This window comes from Hordeum vulgare, chromosome 5H (genome assembly GCF_904849725.1).
Source record: "Hordeum vulgare subsp. vulgare chromosome 5H, MorexV3_pseudomolecules_assembly, whole genome shotgun sequence".
NCBI classification, from domain to species: Eukaryota; Viridiplantae; Streptophyta; class Magnoliopsida; order Poales; family Poaceae; genus Hordeum; species Hordeum vulgare.
This window is the reverse complement of record NC_058522.1, coordinates 257,230,790-257,249,363: the sequence shown is the minus strand read 5'-3', so window position 1 is coordinate 257,249,363 and position 18,574 is coordinate 257,230,790.

The window sequence follows — 18,574 nt, the reverse complement described above, 5'->3', positions numbered from 1 at the left end:
TGCTTTGGTATACCTAGGGGGCATTAGTCCGTCAAGGTTAGTGCTCAAAAATAATATAAATTAGTGAATTATGACCCAAAAAGTGTCCTAGAATTATAATATAACATCATGGAACAATAAAAAATTATGGATACGTATCAAGCATCCCCAAGCTTAATTCGTGCTTGTCCTCGAGTAGGTAAATGAGAAGAACTGAATTTTTGATGTGACATGCTATCCAATATGTAATATTGTGCATGTATGCGCATTAAGAAATGATGAATCAACAAACATCAACATAGTAATAATTATAAGTATAAGCAAGAAAATCATCAAGCCTTAAAAGTATACGATCCTAAAAGAATGTTTACCCCATTAATCTTTCATATTAGTAAAGCATGGCTCCATCTTCACCACGTTAATACAAATGTTTAGCACCATCATGTCCAAGTCAGGAAATTGGATCATAATTTTTTGAAGAGAATCAACTTTTTATTATTCACACAATACATGAGCATGATACATGGACATAGCATAACATGGAATGGAATATGGTGGTAGGTATCAAAGTGGTAAAAGTGGAGAAGATAGTCTCACATAAATTAGGCGTACCAACGGGCTATGGAGATGCCCATTGGTAGAAGTTAATGTGAGGACTAGAGATTGGCATGCAAATGATGCACTAGAGCTATAAGTGTATGGAATATCAAATGAAGCTAAGTGGGGTGTGCATCCAACTTGCTTGCGCATGAAGACCTCGGGAATTTGAGGAAGCCCGTCATCATAATATGCAAGCCAAGTTTATAATAAGGATAATATGATTCCCACTAGCATATGAAAATGGTATATCATGAGACTTTCTATATGAGAAATATGGTGCCACTTGGAGGAAGAAGTGTTGCAAAGGATAGTAGTGAAGTCCCTTCTCTCATTTTCTGTCATTTTTTTCATTCATATTTTCTTATGTGGGATCATTTGGCTTCCCCCATTTTTATTTTCTGTCCGAAGTCTCTTCCTGACTTGTGGGGGAATCATAGTTTCCATCTTCCTTTCCTCATTGGGACAATGCTCTAATATTGATGATCATAACACTTTTATTTACTTACAACTCATGAAAGCTTGATATGAAGAACTATGAATGAATATGAATGCCTCTTGCAGTGTACTGGGATGTCCAATGATATAGAATGACATGTATCAGCAATATAATGAATGGTGGCTTTGGCACAAATGCTATGCCTGCTCTATATGATCATGCAAATCAATATGATGATGAATGAACAAGTCATATGATGTAATGGTGGAGTTTGCATGACAATATATCTCGAAATGGTTGTGGAAATGCCATAATAGGTAGGTATGGCGACCAATTTTAGGAAGATAAAGAAAGGTTTATGTGTGACGCAACATATCATGCCACAGGGTTTGGATGCCTCGAGGTGATAATGGGCAATGCAAGGTGCAGGAGAGGCTAGTAAAATACGAGGAAGTGAGATTGAGTATGCCGATGGTTTCACATTAGTCATGAAGAACTCATATACTTATTTCAATGTTTTATTAGTTTCATCAAAAATCAAAGCACTACCCGCAAGCTCCAGGGCGAGGGTTGGGAGGAGTTAACCATCGCGCGACTCCGACTCGAAACAACACTAGGATTTCAATGAGGAATAGAAATGCTCACACATCCTTGCCATGACTTTTTAATATTCAGAGAAACAAGTAATTAGCACCTGTTAATATTGCTACTTCTACAAATCAACAATTTGCACTCACACCTTTTTTTATATTACCATATGGATATCATTAATCCACAATTTCTCTTTATGTGATACATGATGGTTTTGATTATCATTCATTGAATACCTATTATTTTTGGACTAGCGTTATGACCCATGAAATTTACCTCTACTATTTATTAACTCTCAAACAAATATAGGTGAAGAACGAGAGCTCAAGTATTTCTTTAAAATCTACATGCCACCGTGCTCAAAAAGATCTAAGTGAAGTACTATAGCAATTGTTTAGCTCAAAAGATATAAGTTAAGAACAAAGAGAATTCTAAATAGTCATGATAAATGTGTGTCTCTCTGAAGTTGGTGTGTCCAGCAAAAGACAATTGTGTCAAACTAAAAAAAGGCAAACGAAAGCAAACGCCACTCCAAGAAAAACTCATATCAAGTGAAGAATAAAAATGTAGCTTCACGTGACATACCGATGGATTGAGACGAAAGAGGGGAGGCCTTCTGGGCATCCCCAAGATTAGATGCTTGAGTCTTCCTAGAATATTACTTGGGTTCCTTGGGCATCCCCAATCTTAGGATCTTTCTTCTCCTTATTCCATTGTCCATCGCGATAACACCCAAAACTTGAAAACTTCAATCACACAAAACTCAACAAAATTTTGTGAGATCCTTTAGTATAAGTAACATAACAAATACTTAGGTACTGTTGCAAATTGATTCTTATTTCATAATTGCATAATAGGTACTATAGTCTAACTTCTCCATGGCTTATACTCAACCCCCCGATACAATAATAGCATCATCAAAACAAGGAAAAATAAAATTTGTCTAAAAGAGAATAGTCTGTACTAATATGTAATGAACCTATACTTTTATAACTCCAAAAATCTGAAAGATTAGGAAGACGGGAGGAATTTTTATATAAGAACTGTGTAAAAAAATAAAATAACAAGAAATTCCAGTTAAATCAGAGGAATTCTGCATTGCACGTCAAAATTTCGGTTTTTCCATGGTATCAATTATAGTCATCATACAAGTCATCCCAAAGGTTTAACTTGGCACACACACTATTTATACCTGAAAAACTATCATTAAAAAGTAAATAATCATGTCATCACGCCAAAGAAGAAAGTAAAAATAGAAAATTAAAATACTACTGAGTTGCCTCCTAACAAGCGCTTTTGTTTTATGCCCCTAGCTAGGCATAATGCAAATGATGAAGTGTTGTTATCCTTATAAGAATGACCCATCATGATATAATTATATTCAATCCTTTCATCAGAAAGTTTTCTGATTCGTAAGCAAAAAATATTGAAAGGACTAAATACCACAACACAAGGATCCGAGAGATCTACGTCGGGAGAAACATGATGCTCTTTTTTAGTTTTTTCATAAGTGATAGTTAGCTCCTCATTGTATAAGTTCCGATAGAGGTATTTTCTTAATTTTATTTCAACATCATAACCAAATCCAAGTTTTGGTCTAGAAAATTGATCATTGTTTTCAGAAATTTATCAACTAAGACATTAAGTGGAACCTTCTTTCTAAGATTCTCATCATAAGCAACATAGTCAATGGATTTTAGTTTTGTTTTTTATTCCATCTCATAAAGAACCCCATTTATTGGTGGGAACTTACTGTTAACCCTATAATGATAAAATATATCACTTGATTCTTGCATGACATTACTAAATTCTTGAACAAGAAATATAGTATCTAGACATTTGGTGGAAGCTTCATGGATATTAGTGAATTCTAGAAAAAACCATTATATGAAAGGATGCATGTGCACAAATTGTCTTTCCAATTGTAGTATAAGCAATGATATAGCATCCACATAACTTGTAGTTCTAGCAACAATAGAACCTCCTATCAATGGTAATGATACCGCACAAGTGAATTTTTTTTAAATCACACTCTTTCCAGTAATATTACCACTACCTACGGGGAGTTTCTTAGTTTGCATAATATGTTCTACCTTAGGAGGATCATCATCCGAAAGATTATCAAGTTTTTCGTTAGCAACTTCATAAAAATTTCTTTAATAATTCTCATCATAAGTTGAAGTTGGATATTCAAGGGCATCTCCATTAGAGGCGGAGGCATCACCAATTTCAAACTCAGACATGATAGAAACTTTCAAGCAAACGTGACAAGCTAAGAAAGCAAAGGTAAATATTTTTGTATTTTTGATTATTTTGAACCAAGCAAAACATAATAGAAAATAAAAATAAGAACAAGTGAATGATAATTTGTGTGAATTTACTTGATAGTTGCTCATAATATTCCCCAGCAACAGCGCTAGAAATCCTTCATGAAACTTGTGATCTGTGTTGGGTTTTCCATGAAGAGGAACGGGTTATAGCAGAACAATGCGGGTAAGTATTTCCCTCGATTAAGAAATCAAGGTTTATTGTACCAATAGGAATATTGATCCTCTACCGTCTTCAACGGTGGCACGCAAAAGAGAAAACAACTTGAATCTAACATGGGCAAGAGGGTTGTGAATCCCCTTGATCTCGTTGTTTGAACGCGAAGGTGTTTTGATAATAGTAGATAGTTGTGACTTGTAAAATAAAATGAAATACAACCAATTACAGCGAGGAAATTATAATTTTTCTGAATATATAAGTGAATAGACCCGGGGGCTATAGTGTTTTCTAGTGGAATCTCTCACGAAAGCAACATATGGTGGGTAAACAAATTACTATTGGGCAATTGATAGAACATTGGATAGTTATGTGATATTCACGACAATGAACATGTGTATATAGGCATCACGTCCATAAGCAAATAAGCCGACTACTACATTCAGCTTCTACTACTACTCCACTCGTCGATCACTATCCAACATGCATCTAGAGTATTAAGTAAACAGAGTAATGCTTGGAGAAGAATGACATGATGTAGACAAAGTAGAATCGATCAATATGAATAAACCCCATGATTATATCTTTAGTGGAAGCAACACAAAGACTCAACTTTTCCCCTTCTGTCACTCGGATATAAAAGTTGGCCAGGTTGAACTCACTACAACGCACCCCTCTCACTAAAGAAATACCAAACTAGTTGGTCGAAGCAATTCAATAGATCAGAGTGAATTACGAAGCTATGATGATCATGCAGATAAGAAATACCAAACTAGTTGGTCATAAAACTTAGAGAAGACTCGGATAGTTTTAATGAATAATCTAAACATAAACCCACAATTCATTGGATCCCAATAAACACAACATACAAAAGAATTACATCTGATAGATTAAAGCAAAGATGCGATGATCATTGTATTGAAGATCAAGAGAGAGAGAGAGAGTCATCTAGATACTAACTACGGACCCATAGGTCTATGGTGAACTACTCACACATCATCACGAGGGAGCGAAGGTTGATGAAGAGGCCCTTTGTGATCGATTCCCCCTCCGACAAGGGTGCCAGAACGGAGTTCCACATGGGGTCACCGTGTAACAGAGACTTTTGATGGTGTAAAAAGTGTTCGTGTATGATATTTAGGGTTTCTGGAATATTTAGGAATTTATAGGCCAGAAAACGAGGCAAGTAGGGCCACTACGGTATGCCAGGCATCATGGCGCGACCACCCCCTGGTCGTGCCCTGTTGCCTTGGGAGATCCACGTGTGGATTTAGGTTTCGTGCAGAAACTTCCAGGTCTTCTTTTGGTCGAGAAAAAATTATAAAAAAGTTTCATGGCAATTGGATATCGTTTGATGGTGAAAACCCAAAAAAACCACGTAGAAACAACAACTTCCACTAGGTTAATAGGTTATTGTTAGAAAATAATATAAATTGATGAATTATGACCCAAAAAGTATCCTAGGATGATAATATAAGAACATGGAATAATCAAAAATTATAGATATGTTGGAGACGTATCAAGGTGTTCCTCCGGGATCAAATGGTCAGCACGAACGGTTCCCATCTCACCAGTGTACCGTGGAGAGACCATGATAGACCTCTTTTAGCTCATATGCTCCTCGAGATCCACATGATATGTGGTCGAGATAATTAGGTTGTGATTCTCTGAAGTACATGATGAAGATTTGGGGGAAAGGGACACATGCGGCCTCATCTACAAACTCAGGGCGGTGATGGTGTATGTTGGTCGGTGTGTAACATGAACTTGTTTAGCTAGGAGACACGGGTAGACCGGCTGAGGTTGGAGCTGGAGAGCGGCGGTGGGAGCGAGGTAGGGTTCAAGCGGGGGAGGAAGGGGAAGGGGGTTGGTGTTTTGTGGACTGTTAAGGGGGTCTTTGCGGATGTGCCATCGCTATTAAAATTCGTAGTAGTAATGGTGTGGGTGGAGATGGTGCTAGATGATGGATAGCGACCGTTAAAATGCCCCGGCAACTTAAATTTTACATAGGGTCGATGGTGGATGACGGAGGGAGGCAGTTGAAATACCGCTTCCACTTAAAATTTGGTAAAGGGACTTAAGCGGGGCGGGAGTAACCAAGATCGCACATGGTCCAAACATAATAAAGTGCATATAGTGTAACGAAATGCCGCGAAACCACGATTTTTTCACCTCTCAAGGCGGGTATATTTTACTGAGATTTCTTAACGCACGTTCATCTCACACAGTTCATCCTCATTTTCAGGCGTAGACATGAAACACATCCTAAATTTCCATGTGCCATGGATGCCCACAAACATATGACACAACCATTTGGTTAATTTTCACATGAAATGTATTATTTTGCATCAGATTAGTTGACATTAGTTCATACGCTCACTAATTTACAAATTGTTCGTCAGTTTACATGAAGATGAATTGCACGAAATATTCAATATGCCATGGATGCATACAAACATCGTGCCTTCATCATTGTGATGACTTTCCTCGGCCCAGAAGGAGTTTTCACACGAGCTCGACAAGTCGATGAGCTCCATTGGTTCCGCGATGGCGATCTGTAGGGCTACCTCGGTCGGAGAGACTGCAATTCCTCTCTCCAGGTATGCCGCTGTCAATGAAGCTACCTTCGTTGCGATGGCATTCTCCAGGGCAGCCACCATCATCGACGAAGTTGTCATCGCATCCGTGTGGTCCATCGAGATATAGACGGGAGCCGCTGTCCCATGAGATGCTTTCCACGTCACCGTGGGCTTTGTTTCCAGGGCTAGCGCCGCAGCCGCAAGGCCTGCAATGGCCTCCAACGCGACTGAAAGGTAGGAGGCGGCTTGCTATGCCGCCTTCTCGTCCTATTTCCACTTCTTTTTGACCCCTGTATTGGCATCTGAGTTATTCCTCGGATGCTTCCCTTTCATACTATCCCCCCATTTCTACTGGTTCATATACCTAGCCGCATTGCGGATGTTGGTGCCTATGCGGATGGCATGCACAGATGAGATGGATTGTTCCACACCAACACCGAGATGGGACTCTTCCACGTCGCGCAGGAACACATCGAAGCCCGATTCCTGGGCAGATAGAGCAACGACCATCAACATTTGATGCTGAAACTCGGGGTCATCGTCGTCATTGTCGGCCGCGGTTGATGGTGGTTGACCATGGACTGACATGGAGGTGAGTGCGTCAGAATCCTCTACCCCGTCGTTGTCGGATCAGTCAACTGGTTGTTTGTCATTTCCCTCTATGGAGGCCAACTTGTGGGAATCCTCTATCAGGTCCTCATCTAACACTATCAGGACAGCACCGTGCACATCCCCATGGTTCAGCACCGGTTCCATTCGGTGTGTGTGGTGGTGGTGGCGTGCTAGCGGTGGAAAAAATTAGTTGTTAGCCCCCACCGCCGAGATCTATTGTAGGTCACTATCGGGTATGGGTTTTTAATGTGCACATTACCCCTTTGCACTGGTTGATGCTTGCATTTTCCTGGGCATCGCACACGGTTAGGGTAGCAAACTCATGTTTGCTGGGGATACAATCGCATATAGTTGTTTCATAAAATTCGTTTGCTATTTCAGATAATTGCATATTTTGGAGAAAATTGCAAAAAAACGCGAGAGGGTCAAAACACAACCATGCCTTCTTGTGGCCCAAATATATACTCCATCCATTCCTAAATTTTTTTTAGAGATTCCACTATGAACTCCGTACGGATCGAAATGGGTGAATCTACACTTGAAAGTATGTCTATATATACATATGCATGCAGTTCATAGTGAAATCTCTAAAAAGACTTGTATTTGGGAATGAATGAAGTATATATACGTACGAACAGGGTGTTGTCATGTTCAAATTCCCAATGCACAACTTGGATGTGGCACAATGCATATGTGCATGCCAAAAAGTGTCTAGTGTAATACAAAAGGTTTCATGACATAAACGTACATAGGGTGTTGGCCCCTACACTATGTGTCAAAGGAGGGGATCCTATGAACACATGACCTTGCTTAAACTTTGTCACATATTTAGCCATGCCTGACTTATCTTAAGACAACCAAGAAAAAATATACCTTAATTTGGTCACACCGTCAACTTTTGTTGCCGGTTAAGAGGGATACATAGACTACATGGTCCCATGAGAGTTGGCGTGTCGTCCAAGATTGGATGAGCGGGGATATAGAAGACACCATCGCCCTGCATGTGGCCAAATGTATAAAGGAAAAGGGTGTGGTACGGTGTTTAAGTACATGACATGCATGCATCTAGCGCGGAAAACTGGACATATACCCCCCCTTAAGATTGGACGTATGGTGCCCTCCCCCCACCCACCCCCACACACATGTACACATGACATGTAGCTAGGGTGGCGTTCTAGCGTTTTCACTCAAATGGATAACACACACACACAAGCGCGCGCGCGCATCACCCTTCCTTGGCTTCCCAATGTTGTCAGTCCAAGGGATATGACAAACCCTAGGGGCCCACCGATAGGTGTGTCATCGAAAACTACACAACGGAGTCATGTTCCACGCACACACAAACATGGGTTGACACACACACAAACACACACACACACACATGCACGCACACACACACATCACCCATCCTTGGTGTTCCGACATTGTCAGTTGAAGGGATATGATAGACCCTAGGGCCCACCGACAAGTGTGTCATCAAAAACCGCACAAGAGTCATGGTCCATACAGACAAGCATGGGTTGTCACACACGCACACATGTCACCCATCCTTGGCTTTGCATCATTGTTAGTCAAAGGAATATTACAAACTCTAGGTGCCCACCCATATGTGTGTCGTCAAAAACCGCACAACGGAGTCATGATCCACACATACGTGCATGGCTTGACACACACACACACACACACACACATGTCACCATCCTTGGCGTTCCTGCATTTTTAGTCAAAGGGATGACACACCCTAGGGCCCATCAATAGGTGTGTCATCCAAAACCGCACAATGGAGGCATAGTTCACACACATGGCAGGGGTTGACACACACACAAAAAGCAAAATAAAATCACTCTAAATATTTTAAAAACAAGCATCTCATGATTTATTTAGCCGGATTGAGAAATCACTATAGGCATTTACTGCTAAATGCCTGTATTGATCGTATCACACCGCCTAAATGAACCTTGAGATCTAGCAACTTCCCAACCGGTCACCCATCCTTGGATGACTACTCTACCCACAACATGTTTAACTTTCGATTTCCATTCGAATTGATTAGGGTCTGGGAAGATGAAACTTCCTAATAAGGTTTATCTCCTAGATCTTATAAGGCATGCCCCGATGGGCACCTCGTGGGACCAACTACGTATTGCAGGTGTTTCTTGTAGTACTAGAAACCGTGTGCGATGCGTCATGGCGGCACTGCTGATACGTCTCCAACGTATCTATAATTTTTTGATTGTTCCATGCTATTATATTATCATTCTAGGATACTTTTTGGGAGTTTATTTACCAATTAATATTAGTTTTGAGCACTAACCTATTAACCAAATGCCTAGTGCCAGTTGTTGTTTTTTGCATGTTGTGGGGTTTTCAGGTTTACAGTACCAAATGAAGTCAAATTGCCACAAAACTTTAATATGATTTTTCTCAACCAAAAGAAGACCCAGAAGCTTCATGATGAGTCGAGAGGTCTCACGAGGGAGGCATGAGCAAACAGGGCGCGGCTAGGGGGCTAGGGCGCGCCCTATTGCCTCATGCCCCTCGGTTGCCTCTTGGTGCCCCTCTGTGGCCTATAAATTCACATATATTCCAAAAACCCTAAAGAGCAACCTGAAACTCTTTATCCACCACCACAAGTATCTCCTTGACCGTGAGGTGATACTTGTGATCTACGTAGGGTTTCCCGTGAAGAGGATGTGTAATTGTAACACAATACGGGTAAGTATTTCCCTCGGTTAAGAAACCAACGTTTATCGAACCAATAGGAATATCAATCCTCAACCGTCTTCAGTGGCTGCACACAAAAGAGAAAGCAACTTGCACCCACCATGGGCAAGAGCGTTGTCAATCCCCTTGCTCTTGTTATTTGCAAGAAAATGAGGTGTGTAGATAATTGTAGACAAATAATGGTAGCAAGGTAAAGAAAAGATTTGTGAATATATAAGTGAATAGACCAGGAGGCCATAGTGTTCCCTAGTGGCATATCTCATAAAAGCAACATACAGTAGGTAAACAAATTACAATTGGGCAATTGACACAAAAGCGGATAGTTATGCGATGTTAAAGGCAATCATCATGTGTATATAAGCATCACATCCATAAGGAAATAGGTAGACGCGTGTCCGCACCTACTACTATTACTCCACTTTAGGAGCGCCGCTATGCTTGCCTCTCTACGTATTATGTCCATGATAAACAGAGTGATGATTTGGAGAAGGATGACATGATGTAGACAAAGTAAACTCAATCAATATGAATAAACCCCATCATTTTATCCTTAGTAGTAATAACCAAAAGACGTATATTGTCCCCTTCTGTCACTGGGATACAGAAACCCGTCAGGTTGAACCCACTACAACATACACGTCTCACTAAAAAACTATCAATCTACTTGGCCAAAGCAATTCAATAGATCAGAGAGATTTACGAAGCTATGATGATCATGCAATTAAGAATCATAATAATATTAGATGTGACTCAAATACTTTTAATGAATAATCTGACCGTAAACTCACAATTCATCAGATCCGAACAAACGGACCATACAAAAGTATTACATTAGATGGATAAAAGCAAAGATGCGATGATCATTGTATTGAAGATCAAAAGAGAGAGATATAGCCATCTAGGTACTAACTACAGACACATAGTTCTATGGTGAACTACTCACACATCATCATGATGGCAGCAATGTTGATGAAGAGGCCATCCATGATTGATCCCCCTTTGGGAGGGTGTTAGAATGGAGCTCCAGATGAGATCGCGGCGGAACACAGACTTTCGTCGGCGAGAAAAATGTTTCTCGGATGCCCTTTAGGAGTGCCACAAAGGAGGTACAAGCCATGAGGGCGCGTCGACCCCCCATGGCCACGCCCTATTGGCTTGTCCCTCCCTCGTGTGGCGTACGATCTTCTCCTGAGGCTTCTAGGTTTTCTTTTGGTCTAGAAAAAACATAAAAAAGTTTTGGGGCAATTGTACTTCGTTTGGTAGTGTAAACCTGAAAAGTAAAAAAACACGCACAAAACAACAAGTGGCACTAGGCACTGGGTCAATAGGTCAGTGCTCAAAAATAATATAAATTGGTAAATTATTACTCAAAGGGTATCCTAGAATTATAATATAATACCATGGAACAATAAAAAATTATAGATACGTTGGATACATATCAAGCACCCCAAAGCTCAATTCCCGCTCGTCCTCGAGTAGGTAAATGATAAAAACGAAAAACATTATGTGACACGCTACCCAATATGTAATCTTTTGCATGTATGATCATTGAAAAACGATGAATTAACAAACATCAACATAGTAATATTTATAAGAACAAGCAAGAAAATCATCAATCTTTCAATGGATACAATCCTAAAAGAATGTTTACCACATTCCTCTTACCATATTTGCAAGGCATGGCTCCTTCTTCACCACATTAATACAAATGTCAAGCACCACAATGTCCAAGTCAGGAAATTGTATCGTACTTTTTCAATGTGCATCATCTTTATATTCTTCATGCAATACATGAGCATGAACCATGTACATAACATAAAGGTGGAATAGATTATGGTGGTAGATATCAAAGGGGTAAAAAGTGGAGAAGATAGACTCACATTAACTAGGCATACCAATAGGCTATGGATATGCCCATTGCTAGATGTCAATGCAAGGAGTAGGGATTGCCATGCAAATGATGCACTAGATCTATAAGTGTGTGAAAGCTCAACTCAAGCCAAGTGGGGTGTTGTAGCGACCCTATCCAAAAATGGGAGTCTTTGTGTACACCGTGCTAGTCCCTAGATTGAACTTGCTAGCACACACAATACTCGATGAAATAATATAGAGTTCAATAGCACACTTTATTACATCAAGATCCTCAAAAAGAGTATTTATTGCAATGATATCGCTGAAGGCCATCTAAATAAAATAACTACGGAAGCTTCGAAGGTAAATGAGTCCACCGACTCCACTGGCAAAACTAAGTGCAGAACAACGACCTATCACACCTTAATCCTCATCGGAAAAGTCTCCAACATGAGATGTTGCAACCATGTAGGTTAGCACATGGAATATGCTGGCAATGTCACACCATAGAGTAATGATGAAAAATTACTATCTATATAAGCAAATTTGGATGGTGGAGGCTCTAAGTTTAATTTTGCATAAAGCTAATTTTTCTCGACAATAAAGGTATTAATTTTATTTACAACCAAGTTTATACCGTTATCGAGAAGGTTCCTCCTAGTCAATTACCAAATTCCGAAGTTATTAATAACCCAATTCATTAATTAAATAGAGTGATGAGATCAACCAATAATTGTCTTTTAGATACTAAAATTTGTCCATAACCGGAGACAAGGCTAAGCATTATTAGTTTATACATTTTGTAGAGGTTTTCACACTTTTACCCACAAGACTCGATCACCTTCATGATCTGAAGATCTAAACATAGTCTTTCTGAATGTGTTCCCCTTAACCCTGGATAGGACGGTACACCTACTTTCCCCTAATCAGCTAGCCTACTCGGAAAGGCTCACACAAACTTACTCAACTATGCCAGAGCCCATAATGGCTTGTGCCTACACACGTAAGTTTCTAGGCATGAAATACCATATGATTCCTTTGAGCCTTGCTGGCATTACGTAGGGTGATCACATAGGTCCACTGGGATCCCAAAAGTCAAGCACTGTATCTTCTAGGTGCCCCAACCATTCCATCGAGAGTTGTCTTAATGTTGCCACCTTAGGGTTAACCCAAAATTATTATTTTTCTCTCAACTTACATGAATCACACATACCAATCCACGTCTATGAGCATGCGTAAGCAATATACAAACATAACAAATATTCCTGGGGAGATCAAGGGACATATGTTCCTACCTCATGAACTGCATAGCAATACCATAATTTCCCAATCCTACTCATTCAAATTTGTAAGAGCAAAACTAATGCACAATAAAAACCAGGTATAGGGAAGTATGATCGAAGTGTGAACTTGCCTTGCTGATTTTGTTAAAGTCTAAGGACTAATAGTACTCCTCCTTGCACTCTGGACAATCTAGTGTAAGGAAGCAATAACATACATAAGCATACAAGGAAAAATCCAAAAATAAAATGAGGAAAACACTTATGAATACTCCGGAAAGAACCAAATAGAGCTTCTGTACAGAATGCAATTTTAACAGTATAAAAACTTTGTGATTTTTGTTTTAGCATAGAGTACATGTCGCAAGATTTAATTTGCAAAAAGAATCACCCAAAACAGAATTATGAAACTCAAGTTATGGCCTAATGAAGTTCGAATACAAACTTGATGAATTCAAATTTTAGAACTTTGAAAAATACTTTTCGTTTCATTTTCTGGGTAGGTGGGATTTTTCTGAATTCGTAGAAAAAAGAATCATCTAAATCGGAGTTGAAAAACTAAAGATATAAAAAAACAAATTTGAGATCCAATCTGAAAACGAAATATTTATGAAAACGTGAAATTTCGGGTAGATGCCAACTGGCGCGATATGAGTGGATGTTGGGTGTTTGCTGCGGTGCTAAAAATTGAACTTCCGAAACTTAACACTTCCCTAGGGAAAGAACAACACGATCAGGACGTCTCGTTACCTATAGAGAAGAAACGGCTATGGGAAGGAAGGAGATACCGGTGAGTGGAGAGGCTTTGGTCGTCGTCGGCACCGGCGAGGTTGTCCAACGAATGCGGGAAGTCGGGGGCAACCAATTTTTGGTGTTGATGGAGGTTGGTGATTACAGAAGCGAGCGAGGCGTGAAGGTTAATTCCGTGGACTCTGGCAGTGTTGCAAGCTCGAGGCAGTGGCGACATCGGAATCCGGTAATGAATCGCATCATGTGCAGGGAGATCCAAATGACGAGAGCTTGGAGTAGAGATGGTTTAGGGCATTGTGGTTTGGGGAATCGGTCGATAAAGACCCCAGGTATTTATAGGACATGATGCTTCGGCGAGCAGAAAATGGAGATAGGATTTCAATGGATTTGAGCCGACGTCGCCATCGACGGTTCATGTGCGTGTACAAGCTAGACTTTCTTTCGTTTTCGTGTAGGAGCAGAAGAAAATAGGTGGGATCCGAGTGTTAGGTGTGGGAGAGGAAGTATGAGAGAGATCAAGAGGAATAGAGGCGGGCATGGGCACTGTCCTCTTTTTTCTCGTTGGTGCCCATTGGCGGCGGAGCGCTCGCTGTAGCTTGCTAGGGTTGGGGGTGTTGGGGCGCTGGCCCATGGCTGCTGCATCTTTGGTTGGCCTAGTGCACATGCGTGTCTATGGGTGTAGCGTCCGTGCTGCAATGCTAGCATTGGACGACCGTTGCACCATTTGTTTTGGAAAATTTTGTTTTTCCACTCTAGATTTTGCCAATTTTCCTTATGCCACTTTAAATTTTGACATTCTACTTTGGGGGGTGACTAGCAACTAACAAATTTCAAAATTTTCTTTAAACAAATAGGTTGTCTAGATATGCAAATAGGTGAGAAACATATATGATGCTAACAATAACAATAATAAGCAAGAAGTAAATACAAGTGAAGGTAAGAAATAACCACAAGTGGAACCGATGAAGAGGAGGATGTGTTTCCGAAGTTCCTTCCCTTTGAGGGGAAGTATGTCTCCGTTCGAAAAGTGTGGAGGCACAATGCTCCCCAAGATGCCACCAAGGCCTCCATATTCTCCTCACACCCTCACACAATGCAAGGTGTCGTGATTCCACTAAGTGGTGCCCTTGAAGGTGGCGAGCGGACCTTTACAAATAAGGTTGGGGCTCTCTCCACAACTTAATGTGAGGCTCCAAACGAAACCACGAAGCTTCAGCAGAATTGAATATGGCTTCGAGGTGACTCTTCCGTCTAGGGTGCTCAAACACCCAAGAGAAACAAAATCCACATGAGAAACTTTGGGGGAATCAATTTTTGTGGGGACCCCGACTTACAAGTCGAGATCGCCTTGCTCAGTGTTCCCAGAGATCAGTGCTCACCGAACACATATACCGAATAAGAGAGTCTTACATCCAAATACCGATTATTACAACACAAGACCGAATGGTCAGGTTCACAAAGCAGGTCTAAGGCCAAATCACTCAAATACAACTAGCAGCGGAAATCATAGGGGCTAAGCGGGCGCCCATGCCATCAAGCCTACACCGACATGCATTCTGACTTGGAAGCGTCCTAGTTCGCAGGGGCGTCTCCGAAGACATACTAATCTGCAAACTCCGGTCCTTCCATGTCTGGTCAATAACATAACCAGTGGCAAGCCAATGAGTACTTTGAATGTATTCGCAAACATCCCATGACATGAACAATGAAAGTGAAGAATAATAATAATATGCATCTTTGGTGGAACTCATCATGATGGTTTGATCATGAATATGCATCAAGTTAAAGAATTACTTTTGAAGAACAGGTTACATATATCAATATATCTGCCGAGGGATGAACCATCCGGGTTCACCCTATATGCCAAGTTACCAAACTTGGTCATATCATTACTTTTATAATAACTCCTTTTTATCACCACTCACACAAACTTGGTTTATGCGGAAACAACTAGACGTAGTTTAAGCAGGATTACCCAACTGTCCTTGATCGTGGACACGGCTACTCGAATAGTTTTACACACTGCAGAGGTAGTACGCTGGACCCACGAGATCCGGGAAACTTCGCTGTCATCCACGACTTGCGGTATATAACATACCCGAGGTAAGTACCCGATCAATGCCTTTCCCCTGACGATACTAGACAAAGAGATCCACTCGATTGGTACCTAGCCCACATGTTGTACGTCTTACGAGCACCGACTCTGGACAGCAACAACCTTGCGGGGACCAACGGTGTGCTTGGAACTCATAAAAATGGCATAGTCGTCCTACCTGGCACGACCCCATCATGAGAGTGACCACACATCACTCCCTCCACTAGTAATGTGGCTCTTTGCTAGCACCGACCAGAGTAATCAATATAGCCCCGTCCCATAAGGGGTAACGTGGTCGTACTGGTAAGGTTGGGATGGTCGACACGTCATAAATCTAATCCCATTTCTGAAACCATACTCACACAAATACCGGATGCACCACTTCACAAAAAGTGGCCACCTAACTGATCATCTCCCTCGGGCATTAGTGGCACCCGACGGGGTTTACATAAATCTTTGTTTGAACCAAAAACATGCTCATGCTATATACTCTAGCATTACTTGTCAACTTGATAATAGCGTGACCCTCAAGGGTAGGATTAACATCAATGCATGTGCTCCGGGGGAGAGCTATTGGTAAAAATCACATGAGTGATTTACCGGCACTTATGATCATGTGCAATGGAAATACTTGCTATCTTAACATGCAATATAACATATGCTGAGTCATGGTCAAAGGGCTGCTTGCCTTTGTCAGCTAGGTATCTGGGGTCTTCAAGGTCTTCCGCTCCGATTCCCTCGTCACACAGATTTTCTATCTTCGGTAAAAGAATAAGTAAGCTATAGTTCACACAGAAACAGATCAAAAAGTTATTTTAAAAATGTTCTCTATTACTGATAAATCTAAGTTGTTATTTTGAATTTTTTGCCTCAAATTCTCATGAAGGAACATTTTTAAAATTAACCAAACAGAAGCAAAACTATTCCAATTTAGTCCTTTTCACTTTTGTAAAATAGAATAGTTGTTGCAAAATTCATACAATCATATCATTAAATACTACATATTTTTAGAAGGATAACAGTGGAAATTTTTTATTTTTACACTCGTTAAATGTTTTAAAAAAAATCTTAGAAATCAGGTTTTTTAAAATAAAGAAAAATGGGCTAAGCCTGGCCTGGCTCGGCCTGGAACTGGGCTGGCCCATGGCCAGCCGACAGCTTGCCCAAGCGCGCGCGCCGTTAGGTTTGAGCCTGACGTGCGGGGCCCTGTGTTCAGCGGTTGCGGGCAGCGCGGGGGAGGAGGCTGGGCACCGACAAGTGGGGCATACTTGTCGGGGTCGTCTCCTACCTTTGGCCAGAGAGGAGGAGGAGCACGCCGGCGATGCTGCTGTTGCTCTCAAGCCCCAACAACGACTGTAATGGGTTCGCGATGACGTCGCCTATCTACTGGTGGTCGAAACAACGTCGGAGAGGCAGGGGTTCGCTGTCGACGAGGTGGCCACGGCGGAGGAGTTTTGGGAGGTGGTCGAGGAGATAGCTAGGGGCACGGAAATACTTGGGCGAGTTGGGGGAAAGCTTCCTGGGGTTGAGGGGATAAGTTTGGTGGGTCGAGGGGCGCAAGAGCTGTCGTGTAGCCGTAGATCGACCGGAGCTCCAAGGCGGAGGGGCCTCGGTCGATCTCGAGCACTGGGGCTCGATTGGTTTGCTCGGGTGGGTAGGGAGGTGCTAGTGGTCGTGGTGAAGCTATCTGAGGGGTGCTGGAGCGAAGGGAAGGGCTATAAATAGGCCCGCGACGGTGAGCCAATTCAGGAGCGCCGGTGATTCACCCTGGCGCGCATCGGGGTGCAGAGAGGGGCTGGGGTCGAAACCACTGTCTCAGGACATGCTTTTGGACTGCCAGAACCATCTGCTGCAGAGGGAGAGAGGGAGGAGTCGAGCATTCGTCGCTGCACAACCTTGGCCAGTTCTGGTGCGCGCGGGCACGCGTCGCACGAGCTCTAGCGCGGGGAAGGAGGGGCCCTGAGGGTTACTCGATGCAGAGAAGTTGTCGAGGAAGAGGTTGGACACCTCGGGGGAGGCTGGAACTGGCCGAGAGCATCGCCCCCACCTTGGTGGCTTCCTGTAGCGCGCCCAGAGCACAGTTTTGGCATGCCATGACATGCTGGTGCGCTCTGAGGCACTTTGGATGTGTCTAGCATGTCCTCGAACTGGATGGGAGTTTGGCTAGAAGTTTGGTCCTCGTGGGAGGTTTGGCTGGTCAAGGGAGACAAGAAATACTGGTGCTATCAGCCTTGAACTGAAGCCTAAATTGGAGTTTTTGGCCTTTCCACTTTGAACCAGTGAGGGGCTAGTTGACTGGGGTTAGATATGGATACTGGCCACCTAATATATGAGTTTGGCACAAAGGGGTTGGGTTTAGGTGTGGCTAAGGTGGCTTTTTCCCATCTATCAGAAGGTGCTCGATAGTGGTTTGAGGGGGTTGCACCCCACCACTGGTATTGCAACTTAACAGGTTTGGGTTTGGTGCTAAAACATGGGGTTTCACCAAGTTTGAGCTCCATTGGACAAATTTAGCTTTGTAAACTTGAAAACACTTCAAGTTGACTAGATATGTTCCTTCCAAAGAGAGTATGGGCAAACTAAGTCCCACAAA